General features: G+C 42.4%; 1 protein-coding gene and 1 long non-coding RNA gene across 17 annotated transcripts in view; both read left to right on the top strand.

The window, feature by feature from the left end:
- The window catches only part of RBFOX1 (RNA binding fox-1 homolog 1), a 2,485,711-nt gene that overhangs the window by 797,289 nt on the left and 1,662,366 nt on the right, over positions 1-26,056 (top strand). The gene's annotated exons all lie outside the window — the stretch shown is intronic.
- Positions 12,119-16,829, top strand: LOC144337924 (uncharacterized). The gene is made up of 2 exons (XR_013411565.1): positions 12,119-13,262; positions 16,798-16,829. It is a non-coding gene; the product is annotated as an uncharacterized LOC144337924 (long non-coding RNA).

Consider the following 26,056-nt stretch of genomic DNA (forward strand, 5'->3'; position numbering starts at 1 on the left):
CAAACCACTGCTCACTCCATCTAATCACCGTCTTCTGAATCAGCTTCCCTCTTCATTTCTTCTGAGAACAAAATTAGATCTTTGCCAGCATAATAGATGAACTTGTGCAATCACCTTGTTCATTGCTAGTTCTGCATTTCCCCAAGACGTTGATGTCTCCTTTCTGTGAATTTTCGAATATAAAATGTCAGAGATGAGGGTGAGGACTTGAGGTTTTCAAAATTGTCTTCTTTGTACCATGGCTGGGACCCTAATAGCTATAACACTTACCGGAAGCTCCTTCTGTGCTAGGGCTTCCTGTGCATCGTTTCATTAACTCTTCATGGCAAACCCTTTATTATACCCACTTGACAGATGTAGGAACTGAGGCCCAGTGACTAAGTGGCAAATCGAGATTGCAGACTCAAACAGTTCTCTCCCCTGCTGTGTGTGGAGAGGACATGCTTGGGATGCAGGGAATAGCAGAGGCACCATGATAAGGTACGAGGAAGGAGGCAGTGCAGGTATTTCACTGAGATTTCAGAATCAGTGTGTCTGGCTTGAGATCCCAGCTCCATCGCTTTCTAGCTCCATAACCTTTCACTTTCTTCAATTTTTCTGAACCTCAGTCTATGCCTACAAATGGAGATAATAATTATCACAACACTGTACAGTCCGTCTGAGGATTAATCAGCCTCGTAAATTATCTTAGCAAAGTGCCTGGCACCTAGTGTGTATTTAGTGCAAGTGGGAGTCATGCGGCTGACTGTGAAAATCATGACAATTACTATTATCCCTTGATAATAATGATAGCATTATTAACCTTGTTTTTGTTGCTAGAATTTCACAATCCCTTTGGGCAGCAAATTGGTCCCAGAATGCGCTTCCTACATTTTCCTCTTGACTGTAACTGAGGTGACAAATTGAGAGTGAAGGGGGAAGAACTCAGCATAGCTGCAAATGTACGGTTGAGATCGTTGACAGACTTGAGGCCCTGTGTGGAGTTCCGCCTGCAGAGGATGCTGACAGCAGCCATATGCACGGGCTCTGATTGATTGGCAGAGAGAAACACTAATTTATTAGACTCATTATGAAAAGTGATGGAGCAGGGGATTGAGAGGGCTGATTCAGCATCAGTAGCCCTGGTCAGATCCCAGGGGTGTTGGCTTGGTGTCTGTTTCCCTTGGGACCAGCCCCCTGCCTTGATTCTGGGTCACTGCCTGTGTTCTCGAGTGAGTCTCTTAAAGATGTCCATGGCATGGCTTACTGTTACCACATTGTAAATATCATACCTATTTCTTCAGCATCCTTAGAAAGCTGAGTCCAGTTCAGGTTGCTGTTGATTGCAAAGGCCGGTAAGAGCAGGGAGGGAGTGTGTGCATGCAGAAATTCCCCAGTGGAGGAAAAATAGTCCTTTTCACAGGTTAGAGAAAGTGCAGGAGTTTCCTTGGGGGAGAATTAAGGGCATGGCTGATACCTCTCTTTAAGAACATAATGGCTGGGCATGGTGGCTCCTGCCTGCAATCCCAGCAGTTTGGGAGGCTGAGGCAGGAAGATTGCTTGAGCCAGAAGTTCGAGACCAGCCTAGGCAACATAATGAGACCCTGTCTCTATTTTAAAAAATACATATCTGGGTGTGATAGCTCATGCCTGTAGTCCCAGCTACTCAGGAGGCTGGGACAGGAGAATTGCTTGGCTCTGGGAGTTTAAGGCTGCTATGAGCTGTAATTTTGCCACTGTACTCCAGCCTTGGCAACAGAGCAAGACCCTGTCTGTTAAAAAAAAAAAAAAAAAAGAACATGAGACTCTTTGTAGAAGGATTTCTCATTTCTGATTGGGAGAGGTTGTTCAGTCTGAATTACAACAGGTAGGATGCTGGTTAAATAAGAAGTGTTTTGACTTCAAGGTGATGAGGCACTGAATGGGGCTATTTTGGCGTCAGAAAAGCTTTGAGAAGATTGAATTCCCTGACTCGAAGGTGTGAAAGGACAAAGTCATGGCAGCCAGGTACACCTAACTTGTGGATCCAGATTCTGCCACTTCCTGGCTGTGTGACCTTGGGCCAGTTACTGCACCTCTCTGGGCCTCCATTTACTTGTCTGTTAAAAGGCAAATGATTATCCAGGATGGCTACCTGGGAGTGAGTTAAGTCAAGCAGCAATCACACAGACTTCTGAGCTAGTCACTTCTTATTTTTTTTTACCTTGTGATATTCAGACAATAGCCTCTCACTCCATGACTCTTTGATACAAAAGTTTGCCTAGTTTGTGTGCTGTGGTTTGTGAAAAGATATTTTGTTTCTTAGTGAATTTCATTCATTTTGCTCATGAAACTTTATTGGTTTTGTCTGTGTAAACTTAAAATAATCTTCAAAAGTGCATACCAAGGACAAGGAACCATCCACCCCTTTCTATAAACTTATTTCTACTGAATTGTGCTTCGCTGGTGTCAGTTTATAATGAGAAATGGTATAAGAAAGCCAATTAGCCCCAAATTTTAAAAACTAGACATTGCATATGCATACAGAAAAACGATAGGCCATTTAAAGTTTAAGAATTGTTACAGTTGAATCTAGCGTTAGAGAGAAAAGAAACATGTTATTGAGTATAGGTGAGGGTAAGAACCAAGATCTTCTTGGTAAGAAACAAGAACGACAAGCAAGCTATGAAGAATTCAATTCTTGAATCTTATTTGCTATTATTATTAGTAGTAGTAGTAGCAGTAGTATTTGAGACAGTCTCATTCTGTTGCCCAGGTTGGAGTGCAGCGGTGCAATCATGGCTCACTTCAACCTCTGCCTCCTGGACTCAAGTGATCCCGCCTCAACCTCTTGAGCAGCCAGGACCACAGGCATGTGCCACCATGCCTGGCTAATTTTTGTGTTTTTAAGTTTTTGTGTTTTTTTGTAGAGATGTGGTTTCACCATATTGCCCAGGCTGGTCTTGAACTTCTGGGCTCAAGCAATGTTCCCTTATAAAAAGCTGGGATTACAGGCATGAGCCACCATGTCCAGCGCTATGTTGATATTTTTGAGGATTCTGTTGGCTCTTACTGTGTTAGCTTTGGTTTCAGGATCAGAAAGAGTTTGTCCTTTCTTCAGGTTCTGATTGGTCTTTATGTACCAGACACTTCTAAGTGGAATATGGGTTTGTGTTCCCTTTTCACAAAGCCTGCCAGGAAGCTCAGAGCAGATTTTACAGTTCAATCACAGCAGTCAATAGAATTCGATAGCATGGATTTTGCATATTAACCTCACTTTTGACTCAGTTTTATTTCTCTACCCTTATTTTAATTTTTACCTTTTATTGTGATATATGTTACTGTATCAAAAGAATACCTTTGTAAGGTACCTAAAATTAACATATTCAAAGACTGAATAAGAAAGCAATATAAAGGTATCTAAGGTAAGTGAATATTGAGAGATGTACATAAATTACAGCCCTTTAAAACACCAGGAACCCTGGAAAATAGGACCATGTAGTGCAGCACTTGGTATCTGGAGCTAGACCTGAAGTTAGAGAAATGCAGTTTTGAGTCCCAACAGTGCCAATGGTTACTCTTTCTTATTTTCTCCTTTTAAAAAACATTTTCCTGAAGCACTGTTTATGCTACATCATTTCACTTTTTTTGGGCCATTTATTGCCTTTTTCTTGCATTCAGCAAACATTTTTGAGCCCATGCTCTGGGCCAGGCACTGTTAGGCACTGGGGATATTGTGTGGGGTGGGTATGTTGACCAGTACTGATATCATCTCTGCCTAGCGTAGCTTATGCTGTAGCGAGAGAGACTGACACATAACATGAATGCAGGTAAAAAGACAATAGAATTACCCATTATCGTAAGTATTAAAACGGCAACAGAATGGGGCATTCATGTAATGAAAGGGTGGGTGACCCTGTTCGGTAGGAACATCAGGGAAACGTCTCCAAGAAGAGGTATTAGGCAACATTTAAGCTAAGGCCTGAGGAAAGAAAAGGGCCAAGCTGTGACCAGTGGGGAGAAGAGAGGAGAGGAGACCGTGGTGAGCAGAGGTGGCGGTGTGTTCAGAAGCCCGGGGGAGGAAGGAGAGAACTCTGCACGTCCTGAGAACAGCAAGGTGGCCAGCGTGCCTGGGGTGGTACGAGCAAAGGAAGGGATGTGGCTGGCAAAGCCTGCAGAGGCCAGAACAGGCAGCCCTGCTCTCAGGAACCTGTGCCCTGTGTTCTTTTTGAGATGGGCAAGATCTTGACTAGTACCATTCTTTATCAGCGTATTCAAGATTGGTGCGAGAGTAAGGTACAAGGAGCACCCTGCAAGAAGGGCAGTGTGTGTGCGTGTGTAGATGTGTACCCTTGTATGTGCACGTGAGTGGATGTGCACACACATCTCTGTATGTGTGCGAACATGCATTTTGGTGCACATCTCTGCACGTGTGTGTACATATGTACATGTGTGTATGTGGCATGCACATATGTGCATATATTGCGGAAGGAAGAGAAGGAGCCACAAACAGTATGACAGTGGGGAGACTGCTGACTTCAGAGCCCATCAGAACGAGGGGCAGTGTTGCTGGGCGTGCTGCTTACAGCATGTACAGAACATCGCTCCGTTTTGCCTCACATCCTCCCTCCTGGACTGATCCCTTTCTGTTTGTATGGTACATTCAGTGAGTGACCGCATCACGGGAGGCAGAGCCAGACCCCAGCCTTATTCTCATGAGAAAGGGGAGGTCATTTGTTCACCTTAGTCCAGCCCTTAATTGTTCCCTCACTGGTTCCCTGTCACTGTCAGAGATTTTTTAAATGCTGGGAAATGCTTTGGGGACTTCAGCATTTTGGAGTCTGTTTTCGAGGATTCTATTAGCGCCACAGAAACCCCCTTCCCTCTTTCTTAAAGGTTCTGTTTTTAGGCATCCTCCTCTTTTATCCCTGCTTTCAGTTCTGCTGCTTCCTTCCTTCTGAGATGCCTTCTTCCTTGCTGGTCCGGGAACAAGAAGCATTTAGCTTTATTTTCCTCATTCTCACCTAGGTAGGGTGTGGTCCCCCTGTGTCCTCATTTGTTCAACATTTTGAGACAAAGATTGGTGGAATTGCCACTGACCAAAATAAAACCAGGAAAGCAGCTCATATAATTTAATTTGCCTCTAACCCAACTCTTGTACTTATAAAAAAAAAAAATACAATTATTCATTCCATAGCATTCCAGATCGCTTCACTGAAAGAAAGAAAGGAAGGAAGGAAGGAAGGAAGGAAGGAAGGAAGGAAGGAAGGAGGGAAGGAGGGAAGGAGGGAAGGAGGGAAGGAGGGAAGGAGGGAAGGAGGGAAGGAGGGAAGGAGGGAAGGAGGGAAGGAGGGAAGGAGGGAGGGAGGGAGGGAGGGAGGGAGGGATCCACTCCAGGGAGAAAGAGACTCTTGAGCTTTTTGTTCCTTGATGATCCTGTCTTTGCGTAATTGAGGGGAATCTATTGGGGAATCATAATTTTGGGAGACCATGGATGTGCCTCATTGCACAAGAATAAACAGAGAGCAGTGTCTGGAACAAATGCTTGTCTTAAAAAAAGTTTATGAAATGCCAGCAGATGTCAGTGTGCCCTTGCCATTAGATTTTTTTTTTTTCCTTTTAACTTTTTTAAAGCAACATTAATTATTTTCGGTAGTAAAAACAACACAAGTATATTCTGCTACAGTTATAAATTAAAAGATCATGGGGCAACATTTTTTAGGTTTGGAGAAAGACCAGCAGAATTTATGTCACAAGGTAAATCCTCTAAATTATCTGTGTAATATAATTTGTCTTTTCCTAGAAAAAATGGTTTCAAAATGCAAAACCTAGTGTAAGTTTTTTTTTTCCTTCTCTCCCAGCCATTGTTCGGGTGCTAATAATAGCTTAGGATCCAGCTTAGCTTCTGAGAACCTACTGGCTCTGCTAATTGATGACAGCTCTTTATTTCAAAGCTGGAGTTTGCAAAGGAAGGTAGTGTAGGGTTGGGTATAGCCTTGTGATTTGTCATCTGAGTTGTGATGAGAACCTCTTGCAGTTTTCGCTGTTACTGTGAGCACAACAAATTGCATGCTAATGGTTAGCTCCTCCACAGACATTGTTTGGATCAAAAATGAGGGCATCTATACAGGAAAAAGATTCACTCAAAGAATTAAAAACTATTCATTTTAAGCAAGGGATAATTTGCCAGTATGTAGTGTAAAAGAAGTAGGGTAGTTTCCAGGCAGGGAATGATGTACGTAACAGGGCATGTTTGATGCTTTGCTTTATTTATTTAATGGTTTTGATTAAATGGTACATTATTCAAAAATGCAAGAGTATGCAGAGAAAAATAAATCTCTCTTGCATTTGCCTTGCAGTTTATTAGAGACAACTATTATTATAGTTTCTCATGCATGCTTTCATAGATGTCATATGCAAATACAAACACTTACACAGATATTTATACTAATAAAAGATAGCATAGGAAATGCATAGTTACACTGTTTGCTCTTTTTAAAAAAATTAAGGATATATTTTAAGGATTATTCCCTGTCAGTGTGTGTGTGTGTGTGTCTGTGTGTGTGCACACACGTGTATTTTTTCTGCTCCATTTTTGTTAATGGATGTATAGTATTCCATTGCACATGTTTACTCCACATTATTTTATTGGCCTCCTTATGATGGATATTTATGTTATTTCCATTACTGAAGTGCTACATGGAGTATCTTCAACCACCACCACTTCCCACACATGTCTGTAGGTTACATCCTTAGAGGTGAAATTGCTAGGTCAAAGGAAACATGCCTTTCATTTTGACAGACACTGCCAAACCTGATGCTCTGGCTGAGCTGCACCCTTACATGTTGGTGGATGAATGGGGTTTAGAACCAAATGAAGCCATATGGTGATTCTGGTCTGACTTGGCTACCGTGATGACTGTCATGAATTGTGTCCCTTTTGGAAGTGTCTTACTCTAGTTGTGCTGTTATAACAAAATGCTTATCCAGGATGATTTAGAAAGAATAGAAATGGTTGGCTGGGTGTGGTGGCTCATGCCTGTAATCCCAGAACCTTGGGAGGCCGAGACAGGTGGATCACCTGAGGTCAGAAGTTCAAGACCAGCCTGGCCAACTAAAAATCTGTACTAAAAATACAAAAATTAGCCAGGCGTGGTGGTGGGTGCCTGTAATCCCAGCTACTTGGGAGGCTGAGGCAGAAGAATCACTTGAACAGAGGTGGAGGTTGCAGTGAGCTGAGATTGCACCACTGCACTGCAGCCTGGGTGAAACAGTGAGACTCTGTCACAAAATAAGTAAATAAATAAATAAAATAAAAATAAAAATAAAAATAAATTTAAAAAGAAGCTGTTTTCTCATCATTTTGGAGGCTGGGAAGTCCACAATCAAGGTGTGGCAAGTTCAATGTCTGGTGAGACATGCCTGCTCTGCATCCAAGATGGTGCTTCATGGCTGCATCTTCATATGGTGGAAGGTAAAGGCACTAAAGAGTCTGACTAGATTTCTCCAACCTTTGTGTAAGGTTCTCATCTCACCTATGATGGCAGACCCCTCATGGTCTAAACAGTCCTTAATAGTGTTGCATTGGAGATTAAGTTTCAATGTGAATTTTGGCGGGGACACAAACATTCAAACCATAACAGAATGTGTTGCAGTTCTTGTCATTGCTGTTTTTTTGCTAACACTTTCCATCTGCCAAGTAGTTTGTTAAGACCTTTAATTCCACGTTCACATCTTTGTCCTCATAACAACCCTGTGGAGAAGACCCTGCTCTCATCCTGTTTCAGGATGGGGATGTGGGGGCTGAGAGACCCCAGGTACTTTGCTTAGGGTTGCAGGGTGGATGGTCGGCTCAGGACTCACGCTCAGGGCCTCCAGGCTTAACCATTGAGCTGGAAAGCTGTGGTGGGTTCTAAGCAGCATACTGTTGACTTACAGTGAGTTTAGTCTCAACCCAGTTGCACTGTTGACCCTTTGGATTGTATAATTATCTGTTGTGCAGGCTGTCCTGTACATTGTAGGATGTTTAACAGCATCCCTGGCCTCTACCTGCTAGATGTTAGTAGCACCCCCTTCACCCATCCTTGACAGCCAAAGACATCTCCAGATTTTGCCAAATGTCCCTGGGATGGAAAGTTGCCCCACTAACTCAGACGAAGAGCAAATATGCTGTGGGCATCCGTAGCGTAACACCAGAGACATACATTTGAGGACACACACGGTGGCTAATGTCACGGCATCTTCCATTCAGCCATCTCAGCCAAGGGACACTCATTTAGTTCATCCCCAAGGATGTAACAGATGGGCTGCCCCTTGCTGCAGACACCAGTCAAGGAACAAACAAGATGGTATTACTCAAACCATTTTCATCCTCCATTCGATCACGGTAGTGCTGCCCAACACGACTTTGTCTTTTAAAATGTAGTGTAGAAACGTCCTTGAAAAATTGTCTGGTAAAATAGACTTACAAAAAATTGTGTTCCCAACTATAGCCCAGCTTATATATTACACAGCTTTTCTGTTCTTGCATTTTCCTTTGGTGCTCAGTAATGTTCTGCATCAAAATGGCAAGCGGAAGGCATCAGCCCTCCCAGCTCCCCGCACGTGGCAGACATTGATAATCTATTCTTTACCCCTCTCATCAGCGTCATCTTCTTAGAATCCTCAGTGCATCTCTCTACGCATAGACCGTCAACCAGTTGGAATTACTACGTGAAATGAAATGTTATTTGCCACCTCTATTTCATGGTGCCTTTTTGGCTGAGAAGAAGGATTACGCTTTCCAAAGGGCAAGCTTATCATGAGGTATTAGCTTATTTTTCAGTTACTCTGAGAAAAGTGCTTGATAGATGGGAAGAAATGTCTATTCTTAAAGCGTTTGGAATTAAGATCTTATTTTGTAACAGTAATTGGGCGCCTGAAGAATGCTCCTCTTTCCCGAGGTGCTTTACATTTACTGTCATCCTATGTATTATTGTTTTTCTGTAGTAACATCTCTCTCCCTTCCACCACCAAAAATTAATCACCTCCCTTCAAAGCCTGGTGAAGACAGCCACCTGAGGGTGACACAAAACACTTTGGGTACAATGGGAACTGAGACAATTCCCTCAGCAAAGAACATTGAGAAGCTACAAGACGTTACTGGAACCGTGTCACTTCTCAGCACAGGGCGTGTGAGGGAGTTTTAAGGAGATGGGGAATTGAACCCTCCAAGATTTCCAGAAGTAACTTCTGGTTTATAATGGCATGGAGGCCAGGCTGCTCTGGGAAGGCAACACAGGTTTCAGAGTTGAAAATGCTTTTAGGTGGCACCATAGAACCATCCATTCTAGCATAATGTTTTTGTTTGTTTGTTTGTTTGTTTTTCATTGCTTTTTTTGGGGAGGGGTGGAAAAACTCCCATGGAATTGTTTGGTAACTTGGCAATTTGGTTTAGTAACTTGATGAACCTATATGCAAATATCTATCACTTAGATAGTTTTTAACTCATCTCCTGTTTCTGATTCTAAGAAAATAGGGAAAAATAATCTTGGAAAGAAAAGGCCCTGGGTCAGAGACTGTCTGTCTCTTTTTTTCTTTTTCAGACTGGTGGGAATGTTTTCCTTTCTCCACTTTTAGATGATTTAGTCTATGAGAGATAGGGACAAATAAAACACGTCTCCGGTTTCCTCTTCTGAGAAAGGAATTTTTAACTTAGATGGGAGGCACCAATGAACTTCAAGGGCTTGAAATTGTATTTAAAATTTAAAGAATAAACGTTTTTATCTGGGCAGAAGGCTCATAGCTTTTTAAAAATCACATTCTCAAAGTGCTATATGCGACATACAAAAAAGTAAGAGCCCATCTTTTTTAGAACGATAACTTTCAGACTGTTTTACCATGACCCTAGTAGTCGGGGAAAAAGCATACTACAGCCCAACCACTTCACCTGTTTTAACCTTCTGGTGGGAATCTGTGTGTCGGAGGTGGGGGAAGATAGGGAGGCCACAGAAAGCTCAGTAGTAATGAAGGGTTGGGGTGCAATTGTATTTGGTGGGAGAGATACTTACCTCTTACCTAGCAGTGGTAATATGTATTTATTTGAGTCACAATCTCTGCATGTCTTAAAGTCCAATTATTTAGAAATTATCAGAAAAAAGTACAGTTAATGGTGAAGTGTTAGCATTAATCAAACTCCATAAAATCACAACAATGATGTTTTCTTAAAACATTGAATTGAGTCCCACTTAACAACTTTGATAATAGCATGAGATCAGAAAATCCTTCCTGAAAATTCCAAGAATTAAAGCCATGTGCATGAGTTTTTGCGGGAGAATATTTGTGACATTTCTGTGAAGTTCTTGATAGCTAGACTTCTTGGTACAGCATTTAATTATAGTCCTTAGTAAACTTTTGTAATAATTTATGTTGATTTTTCAATAATACTTTTAAGTTTTCGATTTTACTAACAGTGGAATACTACTGTTGGTATCTATTGGTCATTTACAAAAAAAAAGTCCATATAATGCATTTTCTTTCATTTTTTCTTTTCTTTTTTTTTTTGAGATGGAATCTCGCTCTGTCTCCCAAGATGGAGTGCAGTGGTGCAATCTCAGCTCACTGCAACCTCCGCCTCCCTGGTTCAATCGATTCTCCTGCCTCAGCCTCCTGAGTAGCTGGGACTACAGGTGCCCACCACCACGCCCGGCTAATTTTTTGTATTGTAGTAGAGACCGGGTTTCACCATGTTGCCCAGGCTGGTCTCAAACTCCTGAAGTCAGACAATCCGCCTGCCTCGGCCTCCCAAAGTGCTAGGATTACAAGCGTGAGCCACCTGGCCTGGCCTGTAGAATGCATTTCAATGTGCATAACGCTAATGAAAAGACTTGCATTTTTGGTTCAGTTAATGGCCCATTGTGAGGACTCTCTAGGTCTGTATACTTAGGCATGAAACATTATTGCTGTGGGAGGTTAGGGAAGATGGGAGCACAGGGCTCTTCTATACGATCTCCATTCTGGCCGGGCGCGGTGGCTCACGCCTGTAATCCCAGCACTTTGGGAGGCCGAGGCGGGCGGATCACGAGGTCAGGAAATTGAGACCACGGTGAAACCCCGTCTCTACTAAAAGTACAAAAAAATTAGCCAGACACAGTGGCGGGCACCTGTAGTCCCAGCTACTTGGGAGGCTGAGGCAGGAGAATGGCGGGAACCCGGGAGGCGGAGCTTGCAGTGAGCCGAGATCGCACCACTGCACTCCAGCCTGGGTGACAGAGCCAGACTCTGTCTCAAAAAAACAAAACAAACAAAAAAAAACTCCATTCTACAGATATCCCTATTTTTTGCAGGGGGTGGGGGATGACTCTGCAAACCATATTTTCTGAACTTTTTCATATATACTTATGAATATATTGGAAGCAAGCCTATATTTATTATTTTATTTTATGATTTATGTTTTTGAGATGGAGTCTCATTCACCCTATCACCCAGGCTGGAGTGCAGTGGTGCAGTCTTGGCCAACTGCGGCCTCCGCCTCCTGGACTCAGGCGATTCTCCTGCCTCAGCCTCCTGAGTAGGTGGGACTACAGGCGTGCACCATCACACCCAGCTAATTTTTGTATTTTTGGTAGAGACAGGGTTTTACCATATTGGCCAGGCTGGTCTCGAACTCCTGACCTCAAGGGATGTGCCCACCTCAGCCTGCTGAAGTGTTAGAATTACAGGTGTGAGCTACGGCACCCCACCCCAAGCTATATTTATGTAGACTGTGTAACTCAATATCCATATAATATATGGATATATATATATATATGAATGAAGCACTTACTAGGAGCTTTTGTGACCCAGTAAGGAAAACGAATACAGTTCATTAAAATGAAACTGTATTTGATTGCTTTAGCGCTTTGATTTTTTTTTTTTTTTTTTTTTTTTCTTGAACAAATTCTGCAGAAAAGCTAAGCGGAATTATTTACCACTTGGGTTGGATTTTTGATTATCCTTCCTATTTAAGGTCACACCCAGCAATTCTCATAGAGTTGAATGGCTGTGTTTTTAAATATGCAGTGATTCCATTGAACTCATGCCAAGTGGTGTCCTGGATTTTCCGTGCATCAGTGTCTATGTGTGGATGAACACTGACATATTACACACCAGCCAGTGTCCTCCACTCTCTTCATGCATCCTGGTTTGCAAAAAAAAAAAAAGTAGAAAAATTAAAAATGCTGAATCCCACAGAAAGTTTCCACTCCCCAGACCAAACTGTGTGCATAGCGGGGAGAAGAGACCAGATGGCCAGTGGGTTGAAATCAGTGGAGAAGCAGCTGGGATGCATGAGAGGGCATTTCCTCTTCCACTTCCCTGGAAGCCTGGTCAGGGCACGTCCCGGAGGTCTGAGCAGGACAAGAGGTGTCAATGTCATGGCGTCTGTCTGGCTTTCTGGATCTAGATGAATTGGAGTTGGATTGGAATTTGGCACAAAATTCTGAGGATAAGCTGTTAGTTTTCTGCTTTCTGGAAAAAAAAAAAAGGAAAAAAAAAAGACATGCCAGCTTGACAGAAGGTTGGAGGGTAAAATGCTGATGAACAGGAAATAACCATATTTGCCTGCATTAGCACCAGCGTGGAGACCGAAGTTCTATGAGGAGGGCACATGATTTGGGTAGTTTTGAATCCTAAAGGCAGGATTTTTTCCCCCTCTCATTTAAAGCAAAACCTTTCATTGCCACTGAATAATTATGCATTTCTTAGACTGCCAGCTTCTGTGACAGTGATTCCTAGCTCCCAGTTCCACGTTGGGTATATTCAGTTATTTTCAGGAAAGGTACCAACGTTTCAAATTCACTGACCACTAATAAAGGTTTAAGATCTGCCTTTTATGGCGCCTATTTCTGGGTTAACATATTAGTTATCTACGGCTGCCTAACAAATGAATGCAAAACATAACAATGGGAGCAGCTATCTTTTGAGGTCTCTCTTGGTGTTGCAGCTGCGATGTTGGCTGGGGCTGTGTCATGTGAAGGCTCAGCCATGGCTGGAGGATGTCTCCAGGCTCCCCTGTGTGTGTTGGCAGGCCTGAGCCCCTCAGCAGTTACTGATCAGAAGCTTCAATTCCTTGCCACATGTGCCACTATAGAGAGGTGCTTACAGCATGGCAGCTTTTGTCCTTTAGAGAAAGGGATATGGAGAGAGAGAGAGTTCGTGACTTTTTTGAGATAGCTTCTGCTGTTAACATCTGGTGTCAGTGTGGTGTATTTGTTATAACTTATGCACACATGTTATTACATTTTTATTAACTAAAGGCCATGGTTTATATCAATTCAGTCTGTGTTGTATGATTCTGTATTTTTAATGTTTTATTGTAAAATACACACAAATGTTACTGTCTTAACGGTTTTTTGTTGTTTTTTTTTTGAGACGGAGTCTTGCTCTGTCGCCCAGGCTGGAGTGCAGTGGCCGGATCTCAGCTCACTGCAAGCTCCGCCTCCCGGGTTTACGCCATTCTCCTGCCTCAGCCTCCCGAGTAGCTGGGACTACAGGTGCCCGCCACCTCGCCCGGCTAGTTTTTTGTATTTTTTAGTAGAGACGGGGTTTCACCGTGTTAGCCAGGATGGTCTCGATCTCCTGACCTTGTGATCCGCCCGTCTCGGCCTCCCAAAGTGCTGGGATTACAGGCTTGAGCCACGGCGCCCGGCCGTCTTAACCATTTTTAAGTGCATGGTTCGGTAGTATTGAATACATTCATATTGTTGCACAAGCAACACTATCACCCATCTCCAGAACTCTTTTCATCTTGCAAAACTGAAACTTTGTACCCATTAAAAAGTAACTTCTCATTCCTTCCTTCCCTAGTCCCTGGCAACCAACATTCTACTTTCTGTGTTTATGATTTTAACTACTCTTAAGTATCTCAAATAAGTGGAATCATACAGTGTATGTCCTTTTATGGCTGGTTTCTTTTGTTTAGAATCATGTCCTCAAGCTTTATCTGTGTTGAAGCAAGTGTGAGGGTATGAATTTCTTAATTTATTTCCTTCCTTCCTTCCTTCCTTTCTTCCTTTCTTCCTTCCTTCCTTCCTTCCTTCCTTCCTTCCTTCCTTCCTTCCTTCCTTCCTTCCTTCCTTCCTTCCTTCCTTCCTTCCTTCCTTCCTTCCTTCCCTCCCTCCCTCCCTCCCTCCCTCCCTCCTTCCTTCCTTCCTTCCTTCCTTCTTATTTATTTGGAGACAGTCTTATTCTATCACCCAGCTGGAGTGTGGTGGTGAGATCTTGACTCAATGCAACCTCTGCCTCCCGGGTTCAAGTGATTCTTCTGTCTCAGCCTCCCGAGTAGCTGGGATTACAGGCACCCACCACCATGCCCGGCAAATTTTTGTATTTTCAGTAGAGTCTGAGTTTCTTCAAGTGGCAATCTGGTCTCGAACTCCTGACCTCCATTGATCTTCCCACCTTGGTCTCCCAAAGTGCTGGGATTACAGGCATGAGCCACCACACCCAGCCCCTTTTCAAGGCTGAATGCTATTCCATTGTATGTAGATACCACAGTTGACATATCCATTCATCTCTTGATGGGCCCTTGTTGGGTTGCTTCCGTGTTTTAGCTATTATGACAGTTTTATGGGTTTGGACAAATGCTTAATGTTACCCATCCACCATTACAATATCATACAGAATAGTTTCCTGCCGTAAAAATCTCCTGTGCTTCACTTATTCTTCCCTCCTTACTCTCCCCCCGCAGGTTCCTGGCAACCACTCATCTTTTTCCTGTTTTGCCTTTTCCAGAATGTTATGTAGTTAGAATCACATGCTTACATAGTTAGTCCCAATAGGTTTTATGACCTAGTCTCAGAGTTAAACACTATTATTTCTGCCTTATTCTGTTTGTTAGAAGCAATTTCAGCCTTCTTTCAGGGGGAGGGTAATTGTGCTTCACTACTTAAAAAGCTGGGGTGGTGGGAAGAGGAGTTACCAAAGAATTTTCAGGTATGTTGTAAATGACCATAGTTAAGATGATAAGACTAGAAGTCCAAGCATTCATTGGGCATCCACTCTGTGTTGGGCACTGTTCTTTCTTAGTGTTTTGTATGCGCTACTCATTTAACCCTTACACAAATGCCATGAGGTCACTCTCATATTTATCATCCTCATTTAATGGATGAGGAAACTGTGACTCCCTGAAGACGCATACCTCATAAGTGGCAGAGCCAGGATGCAAACTCAGGCCAGCCTAAAACCAAAGCCAAAGTCTTGAAATTATACCCTTTTAGTATAGGGGGAAGTTTTAGTCTAAGGCTTAGATTCAGGGGACAAGGTCTGACCAAATACATCAGAAGATATCAGTGGGGGATGATGCTAACCATCTTCCAGTTGCCTCTCCAAAAGCATTCTTCTTCCTTCCTCAATGTGTAGTTTCCATTGCTGCTAGAAAAAATCATCACAATCTTAATACAGATTTCCCATGTTAAAGTTCTATAACTCAGGAGCCCAATGTGTTCTCATTGTGCAATCATCAGGGTGACAGTAGAGCTTCTTACCTTCTGGAGACCCTAGGGGAGAATCCCTTTCCTTGCTTGTTCCAGCTTCCTGAGACTGTCAGCATTCCTTGGTTTGTGGCCCCTCCTCCATCTTCAAAGCCAGCAATGCGGGCATCTCCGGTCATCTCCACAGTCCCATCTCCCAGACTCTCTCCTGCCTTTCTCTCCCACTTTTTTCCTTCCTTCCTTCCTTCCTTCCTTCCTTCCTTCCTTCCTTCCTTCCTTCCTTCCCTCCCTCCCTCCCTCCCTCCCTCCCTCCCTCCCTCCCTCCCTCCCTCCCTCCCTCCCTCCCTCCCTTCCTTCCTTCCTTCCTTCCTTCCTTCCTTCCTTCCTTCCTTCTTTCATTCCTTTTTGAGATTGAGTCTTACACTGTTGCCGGGGCGGGAATGCAATGGCGCGATCTCGGCTCACTGCAACCTCCACCTCTCAAGTTCAAACGGTTCTCCTGCCTCAGCCTTCTGAGTAACTGGGACTACAGGCAGACACCACCACGCCCAGCTAATTTTTGTATTTTTAGTAGAGACGGGGTTTCACCATGTTGGCCAGGGTTGGTCTTGATCTCTTGACCTCGTGATATGTCCGCCTTGGCCTCCCAAAGTGCTGGGATTACAGGCATGAGCCACCGTGCCTGGCCCTTTCTCTCCCATTTCTAAGGATCTCTGTGATTATACTGGACCTATCCAGATAGTTTGGAATCATCTCCCTATCTTTAGGTCAGCTGCTTAGCAACGGCAATCCATCTGCAAACTTAATTTGCACATTTAATTTACAGATATTTACAGGTTTCTGGGAATAGGAGGTAGAGATCTTTGGGAATGTTGATTTTTAAAAAATCAAACTATGGAAGATATTTAAAGAGGTTTGTTCTGTGCCAACATGAATGACTATGGCCTGGGAAACAGTCTCTGGTGGTCCTGAGAAAGTGTATCTGAGATGATTGGGTTATGGTTCGGTTTTGTACGTTTTAGGGAGACAGAAGTTATAGGCAAAGACAAATCAGTACATGGAAGGTATACTTTGGTTCAGCAAAGAAACGCAGGACATCTTGAAATGGGGGTAGGTAGCCTATGGCTTACAGATCATAGTTGGATTCAAAGATTTTCTGACTGACGATTGAGAGTTAAGCTTTGTCTAAAGACTTGAAGCCGGTAGAAAGAAATGCTTGAGTTAAGATAAGGAGGGTTATGAAAAATAAAATGCTTAACCAGGCTTGGTGGTGTGCACCTGTAGTCCCAGGTACTTGGGAGGCTGCGGCACCGAGAATCATTCGAACCTGGGAGGCAGAGGTTGCAGTGAGCCGAGATCACACCGTTATACTGCAGCCTGGGCGACACAGCAAGATTCTGTTTCAAAAAAAAAAAAAGATAAGGGGATTTGTGGAAACCAACATCTTCTTATATAGGTTAAGCTTTCAGGTAGCAGGCTTCAGAGGGAATAGATGGTAGATGTATTGTTTTCAGATCTTAAAAGGTGTCAGTCTCCTACTGAATCCCTGCTAGATCCGGGAAAGTCCTGGCTGCATTCATGGAGAGTCTTTGTAGATTCAGCAAAGACAGCTTTGCAGGGTCATTTCAAAATATGTCAAAGAAACATATTTTGGGATACAATATTTTGATTTCCTTCAGAGTCTGCTGTCTGTCTTGTGATGCTATATCAGAGTCAGGTTGGAATTTGGTATCTTACTGCCAAAGAGTCTGTTTTGTCAGTCTAATTATTTCTATTTGCATGTTAATGCTGGTCAGTTGTGCCTAAACTCAAAAAGGGAAAGGGTATAAGGAGGGGTGTCTGACCTCCCTTTTGGCGATGGCCAGAAATTTCATTTTTCAGGTTTCCTTTGGTCCAGGGAGAGTCCATTCAGTCAGTTGAAGAGACACAGGATTTTATTTTAGGTTTCCTGTCTTTCCTGCTCTTTTCCCAGGAAGCCAATATGGAAGGAGGACCCCAGGGGCTCCTCTGCCCTTTGATTGTCGGCTGAGTTCTGCTTATGGGGAGTTTTGGTGGGAGATTGGAGGGAGGAGGTTAAATGATACCAAGGTTTCTATTGTCCTATGTCCTTCCTGAGTGGCAGAGAGGACCGGCCTCTGCTTGCTGTCACTAAGCAGCCAGCCTCCTTTCCTTCTGGGACCCCCTAACTTTTCCTTCCCCTCAGCCATTTTAGCCCAGGGAAAATAATTTTGCTGCTACTAATTCTAGGTTGCTGCATAGACTGTGTGGTTTGCCGGTGCTCTGCCTCCACCTTTGGAAACAGTACTTCTGTAAGTAAGATCTCCTTAACTAATCCTAATTTGAGTATGCCATCTGTTTCTTATCGAGACCTTGACTGATACAGCAACTAAGGGTAGTCATATTTGAAGTTAAAACAGAAAAAAAAAAGATATGTCTTGAATTAGGCTAAGCTGAATCTTTCAAAACGTGGGACTTAACCCCTTGACAGAGATGTTGACGTGAACCCAGAATCCTAAGGTGCTATATTGTTTTCAGAAACCAAGTGAAATTTCCACATGAAAGCAAAGCTTTTTACCTTCTTAACCTAGAAGTTCCCTAGGATGAGTACAGTGTTCTGTCTTTGAATTCCTCCTGGTGTCTGTTACAGCAGGTGAGGAATTCAAGAACACTGCCCCATCCATATTCGCAAGATGTGGCAGGTTATTGCCCTTGTCTTAGAAGGCCTGATTTAGGTTAAAAAAAAAAAAAAAAAAAAAAAAAAAAATCCAAACAATTCCACAGGTGAGCTAATGAGCTAATTACAGAGAGTGGTTTAAAAACATTGGCATTCCCCAAGTAAACAGCATCTGCCTTTGATTAAGGTGTGAATTTTTAAAAAGGTATGAGAAGGTGGGTAGTATCTTCAGGTGGCTTCCTTTTTAATTTTTTTTTTGATTGTGCAGAAACTATTACATAATGGCCTTATGTGCATTCTCCTGTGAGAACCAGGAAAACCAAATAACACATACTAAGATCCTACAGTGGCATGAGGCGTGAACTCCGATCTGCCTGTCCGAGACACAGTCGGGTCCATTGTCTGCAGAGCTAGGGCTTTCTCGTTGTTCCCTCATGTTTCTGTACTGTTTGCTGTTTTACCTTTAGAATGAGAGTTCCCTCTGCATACATGTAGACCAAGTTTGTAAAATTTTGAGCTGTTTGTGCTATGTCAGTGGCTCTCACTATTGACTGCTCATTAGAATACGGGAAGAAGCTTTAAAAATAGCCATGATGCCTGGACTGTGGCCCCAGGGACTCTGATTTAATTGGTCTTGGATGGAGCTTTTCATAAGCATCCAGGCTTCAGACCAACGGAACTAAGGCAGGGCGTCTCAAATTTTAATGTGCATGCAAATCACCCAAGACTCTTGTTAAAATGCAGATGCTGATTCAGTAAGTCTAGGGTGGGACCTGAGATTCTGAATTTTTGATAAACTCCCGAGCGATGCTACTGCTGCTGACCTGTGGAACACACGTTGAGTAGTAGGGAGTTACAACATTTGGGTGGCTACAGATAGCGTTTTAGGATGGGTGAATGTCAATGCTTGGGTGTTTGGTGATTTGAATCATGGCTCTGAGAGTTGAGAGTCCCCTAGGAAGTAGGAAATTTGTAGTGTAATTTGGGTGATCGAATTACAGACTGAGTGGGGTCTTGAGTAGCAAAACACAGCCAGGCCTCTTCATATGCTGTCATTGCCACATTAATGATGAGTCTGTTTATTCATTCATACATTCATTCATTCATTTGCTCATTCATTCATTCAGTGAATATGTATTGAATACCTGTCAGACACCAGGCATCTTTTCGGTGCTGAGAATAAATCAATGACAAAGATAAATGAGGTTCTTGACCTTGGCTATTCCAGTGAATGGAGTAGAAATAGATTAACTCAACTAAATAAATAGGAGTCAACAAGAGCCATACTGATGGTGTTATGTACCATGAATGAAATCAAGTACACTATGTTTCCTTAGGTGGAAGGTGTGGCTACAGAGTTTAATTTGCTATATCAATGGAGTGGCCAATGGAAGTTTCTTGGAAGAAATAATGTTTTAGCTAAGATACAAAAAAAAACCCCAGGGAAAGACCATTCCAGGAAAACAGAAAACCACGGCAAAGGTCCTGAAGTAGGAAGAAGATTAATTTATTGGGGAACAGAGAAGGGAACAGTGTAGCCTTGGTGTCATGAGTGAGGAGGTGAGTTGTGTGGAGAGGTAGGAAGGGAACATCTCATGCAGAGGATAAGGACTTTGAGTGCTTTTCTAAGCACCATAGGAAGCCGTCTGATGGTTTTACACAAGGAAGAGGAACATTCTGATTTATGTGTTAAAATGATTACTTTGGCTGCTATGTGGCAGATATATTAGAGATGAAGATGTCAGAAGTGGACACAGAAAGTGGTTAGTAAACTCACAGAGTAACCCAACTGAATGATGATGATGCCCGGTCCTAGAAAAGTGGCAGTAGGAATGGATATAATTTTCGTGATAACACTGACAGATAGGGGGATGAGGAAATGGGAGGAAGTATGGGTGACTTCTAGGAAATGAAGAAATAGTAATGATTTACTCACATGGGGAGGATAGCAGAAGATCTAATTTGTAGGGCTTGACAAGACCCCAGGGCTCTGTTTTAGATAAGTTTGAGATGCCTGCTAAACTTTCAAGTGCGGATTTAAGAATATAGTATATACTCGAGTCTAGAGCTTAGGGGAGAATTCAGGTCTAAAAGTAGGATTTGAGGGGTGATTCCTATATTCATATTAAACATTACCTTGTTAAATGAGTTCTCAAGGACAGAGAAAAGTAGATACCAAGGGAATATCGGGGTTTTGAAGAACGATTGGCCCAAGGTTAGGGAGGCAACTTTGGATCCTTCTTGAAACCCATCTTGGCTTTGGATTCTCAGATCTTAGACTCAAGGTAACCTTTGCAGAGATTTCAATAATAATTAGTATGTAAACTTTCAGTAAACATTATTTCCCAGACATGGAACATCTGGCCAAAGTCAATGTGATTTGAAATGACGTCGGCTTTATCTAGATGTCTCTCCCAGAGGGACACATTGTGAGGAAACAGATATTACATTGGGTGATTATGGAGGGTGGGGAAATAAGCTTGTTGGTTCCTTGGCCAGATGTCTAAGTATATGGTAACGGAGTTAATGCATGTTGAGGAAGAAAGACACGTGCAGAGTTGGCGTCCTTTCAGCAAAGCCAGGCAAGGTTGCTGATGAAGGACGCCTGCTGCTGCCATGGAATTGAAGATATATTCTCGGACCCAAGGAAGAAATACAGAGGACACATTATCCTATGGAATGATTAGTTGGCTAATGAGCCTTGAGGGGCAGGAAAAAATGGACTACAAAACAAATTAAACCAGTACCCGACATCCTAATGTTGTTTATAAACACATGATAATGTCAGTGAGTGTGTATGTGTGCGTGTTTCCTTGTGCCAGCCCACTAGGTTATGTTAACCAACCCCACACAAATAATCAGAATTAGGCTGACCAACTCTCCCCTCCCCCAGTCTCTTTCCTGGACAGGATACCATGCATAAGGAGGGTGGTTTGGTTTTTAGAGAGATCCTTTCCCTGTGGTGGTTCTTGGTAGAGGATGAAAGATGAGATTTCTCTGAAAAGTTCATCCCTTTGAATTGTGTTCCCAAAGAAAGAGGCCAGATGCCACATGACCAAAGCTTTAGAAAACTCCGGGATTTTGGGTGATGAGCATGCAATGCCTGGCTGTCTTCCATCTGCAGCAAGGGCAGAGCCAGCAGGGAATGGACGACAATACAGAGAAGAAAAGGAAGCAAGGGGTGAGGGATGACTTGCTCATAGACTAGATTATTTCATCCCCAAATGGAATGGTTCAGAGCGAGTGAAATCACCCTGATATAGAGCAGAGGATGCTGATTTAGCCACCATGACAGTGCCATAGCCACTCTTCCTGTACTGAATATTTACTACATTCAGACTTGTTTTAAAGATTTTTCATTCGTTGACTAATTCCACACCAATCAGAGCAGCGTGGAGGGTATACCGTGGCTGTGCCTCTTTTATGAATGAAAACAATAAGTGTTTAAAGAGATAAAGTGATTTTCTTATGGGTTCACAGACCATAAAACTTGGACTCTAGGATTGGAACTCAGGCAGTGACACATCTACATGTTGGAGACCCATTTTGCTACGTGGTCAAGGAAATACTTATTAAAAAGAGGGTAGGAAATGCCTCATGGGAACAAAGGCCAGGATCTAAAATGGTTTTAATTTAAAATAAATACAGCCATTTGTGTTACGTTTAATATGTGCCCAGCATTTTACAGTAAAATTGCCATATCTGACTTGATTTAATCTTTATAACAGCTCCATGGGGTAGGCATTATGATCCACATTGTACATTTGATGAAGCTGGCTCGGGAAGGATCCTTGGCCAGGGTCAGGCAGTTCAACTTGGCTGAGCGATAGGATTTGAGTTTGGACCTTTGTCTATTACACATGCCCTTCAACTAGTAGTCAGTACTACTCAATTGTAAGTGAAGGGGCTCTCATATTTTTCTCCCAGACTCAGAAGGAAACATGGCATGAGCCCTCTGTGTCTTTTGAAGCTCACCCATCTTTTGGAAAGAGGAATATAAGATCAAGTCTAACTTATGGTAATATTTTCTTCTAGCTATGTCAGATTTCTTTCCAATTATCAGTGCTTCTGCATTATCTATAGTCTCGGAGGCTTATTTTTACTTTAAGAATCTCTCATAAAGGTTGGATACCAGAAACCTTCCAAATTGTGATTTCTCCTATTCTGCCCCTGAAACTTCATTATTTAATGTTCCCGGTAATAATACTGGACACACATTTCTGGATTAAAGTACGTGCCTTCTCAAATGATGCATCGTGGAAAGGTTATTATTAATAAAGGTAGCATTAAAACACCACAAATAACTCTGTAACCTTGCTTGGGCTTAATAAATTCCCTGCAGAAAATTTTATTTGCAGCAAACCCTTAAAATTCAGCTCACTTTTAATACGCTGTGACCTTCAGTGGCCCTTATCATTCATTATATACGAGTGACCTTTCCAAAGTTGAGAAGGGTAGTTGCAACAGCTTTTGGGTATTAAAACCTATAAGAGGTAGGTATGGTTTTCATTCATTCCTACTGATGATTAATTCATGTACTTTAAAGACATAGCATTATTCCTTTTATGACACAAGTGGTGATGGTTTCATAAGGGCATGGAATATAAATGGTTATCATGGCTAAAGTGGGTTTCTGTCCTTTTTAGATGCTGAGTTCTGTCTACAGCATGACTCAGACTGGGGCTTCCCTTGGAAGGAGCAATGTCAAGCTGTTGGAGACTTGAACATCATTTTGATGATCATCCTTTACCATTTTGATGATCAACCCCTTGCATCTTCTAACAGCTTTTTTTTTTTTTTTTTTTTTTTTTTTTGAGGGGGGAACAGAGTCTCACTCTGTTGCCCAGGCTGGAGTGCAATGGCATGATCTCAGCTCACCGCACCCTCTGCCTCCTGGGTTCAAGCGATTCTCCTGCCTCAGCCTCCCGAGTAGCTGGGATTACAGGCACCCACCACCATGCCCAGCTAATTTTTGTGTTTTTAGTAGAGATGGGGTTTCACCATGTTGGTCAGGATGGTCTCGATCTCCTGACCTCGGGTGATCCACCCATCTCAGTCTCCTTTTTTTTTTTTTTTTTTTTTTTAAATTCTTTATTAAATAAAACTTAAAGCATATATAAAAGTAGAGAGAATAGCCTAAAGAATCACCTTCTATTGATTCACCCAGATTCAATAATTATCAAAGTATTGCTAATCTTACTTTACATATGCCCTGACCATTCTCCCTTTCTAGTCTCATGCTACTAGTCTTAAGCAAATACCAGGCATCGTATTGTTTTTATAAGTATTTCAGGTTGCATCTCTAAAGGATAAGAAGTTTTTTTTCCTAGGTATTCCTGTAATTTTACTAACAATTTACAGTGATTTTATGAATATCACTATTAAATAATAGTTTAATTTTCTGTTTTTTTCAAAAATGTCATTGTTTTCTTATTTCCAATTCTAAAAATAGTCTTTATTTTTTAGAGCAGTTTTAGGTTCACAGCAAAATCGAGCAGAAGGCATAGAGAATTTGCATTTCCCCTTGCCCCACATTTGCATAGCTTCCTTCTTTAGGAACACCCCTCCCAGTGGTACACTTGCTATGATTAATTTTATGATAGTTTATTTGAAACAGGATCCAAATAAAGGCAGTACGCTGTGATTGGTTGATGTATCTTTAAAAGGCCATTTTACTCTGGTTTAAGCTTTTTTTTTTTTTTTTTTTTTTGAGAGAGAGAGGATGTCTCGCTCTGTCATTCAGGCTGGAGTACAGTGGCATGATCTCGCAGGCTTGCTACAACCTCTACCTCCTGGATTCAAGCAATTTTCCTCCCTCAGCTTCCTGAGTAGCTGGGACTACAGGTGTGTGCCACCATGCCTGACTAATTTTTGTACTTTTTAATACAGATAGGGTTTCACCATAATGGCCAGGCTGGTTTCAAACTTGTGACCTCAAGTGATCTGTCCACCTTGGCCTTCCAAAGTGCTGGGATTACACACATGAGCCACCATGCCCAGCCTGTATTAAGCATCTTTTAATCAGTCTTTCTCCCATATTTTTGTTTGTTTTGTGGTGGTTGTTGACCTTGTTGAAGAAAACAGATTGATTGTCCTGCAATATTTCTCACAGTCTGGTGTTTGCTGATTGCATCCCTGTGGTGTCATTTCACATGTTCCTCTGTCCTTTGTATTCTTTTAAATTGGTCTAGGTCAGATGCAAGCTCCATTTCTTTGGTGGTTTCTTCTTCCAAGAAGAGGTACATTATATCAGATTGTCGCCCTTTTTGTGGTGCTGTTTAATATCCGTGGGCTAGGTATTATTAGCTTTATTCTACATTTGATGAAGCATCCATTGACCATGGATGCTCAATGCATTTTTCAGGGGTTTCAAGCTGGTGACACTGTAATTTTACCATTCCTTCTTCTTGGAGTTACTGGAATACTTCTTAAAGAGAAATTTCCCAGTCTTCTATTAGGATAGTCAGGGGGTATAGTTTATACAGTTAATACAAGAAAAAAATGCTTGATTTTCCCTTTGCGATTTCAAATATATGAGCTTGTTTATTTGCATACTCTAGTGACTGGAATTTTTGGTTTTATTACAAATTCAGGGATGGAAGTTATTATCTTTGTTGGTGCTCAAATTATTCAGTCATCAACAAATACGAGCTTCCTCAAGTTTCTGCAGAAGTCATTTTGACATGACTCTGATTGTCTTTGGTAGCTTTCTTACTATCTAGTATGAGTTGATATTGTAGATTCATCTTGTACATTTGCTACCCCACATCTGAAATAATCCATTTCCCCAAGGAGGTCTGTTAGGTTGGTTCAAGAGTAATTGCAGTTTTTTTCCCATTAAAAGTAATGACAAAATTGCAACTACTTTTGCACTAACCTGATAGTTCCTAAGGGTAATTCAGGATCATAACCTGGGTACTAGAGCTGTCCCATGAATCTTAAAAGAATCTTAACATCTTTTTCCCCCCAAAACCACCTCCTCCAGTCACCATCATCTCGATCATTGGCCTCTCCATCCATCCTGGTACTCAGGCAAGAGAGTTCAGAGTTTTCTTTCTTTCCTTTTTTTTTTTTTTTTTTTTTTTTTGAGACAGAGTCTTGCTCTGTTGCCCAGGCTGGAGTGCAGGAGCGTGATCTTGGGTTACTGCAACCTCTGCCTCCTGGGTTCAAGCAATTCTCATGACTCTGCCTTACAAGTAGCTGGAATTACAGGTGCCTGCCACCACACCCGGGTAATGTTTGTATTTTTTAGTAGAGACGGGTTTCGCCATGTTGGCCAGGCTGGTCTTGAACTCCTGACCTCAAGTGACCTAGGCCTCCCAAAGTGCTGAGTCTCCCTCTGTCTGTCACCCAGACTGCTGGGGTGCAATGGCATGATCTTGGCTCATGGCAACCTCCGCCTCCCGGGTTCAAGCGATGCTCCTGCCTCAGCCTCCCAAGTAGCTGGGATTACAGGTGCCTGCCACTATGCCCAGATAATTTTTGTATTTTTAGTAGAGACAGGGTTTCATCATATTAGTCAGGCTGATCTTGAACTCCTGACCTCAGGTGAATCACCCACCCCAGCCTCCCAAACTGCTGGGATGACAGGCGTGAGCCACCATACCTGGCCATGGAGTTTCCTTTTATTTATCTTTCTCCCTTCCGATCCATCCTTTCATTTTTCTTTCCAGTTCCACCACCAGCGTCAGAGCCCTACACTCCCTCACCTGGACCGACAAGTCTGATGCCTGACAAAATGGACTTCTAGTCTTGCTCTCTCTAGTCTAGTCCCCATCTTGCCAAACAAGTCTGTTTTATGAAAAACAAAACAGAACAGGAAAGCAAACTAAAACCAAAACTGGTCCTGCCACGCCCTTGCTCAGAAACTTTCTGTGGTTAGAGAACAATTCCACGCTGCTCCGGTTCTTAGTGTCTTTCTGTTTCCAGTCCCATAACCTGCTTCTTCCTTCCATTTCCTTCATAGTAGGAATTT

This window comes from Macaca mulatta, chromosome 20, assembly GCF_049350105.2.
Source record: "Macaca mulatta isolate MMU2019108-1 chromosome 20, T2T-MMU8v2.0, whole genome shotgun sequence".
Lineage (NCBI taxonomy): Eukaryota > Metazoa > Chordata > Mammalia > Primates > Cercopithecidae > Macaca > Macaca mulatta.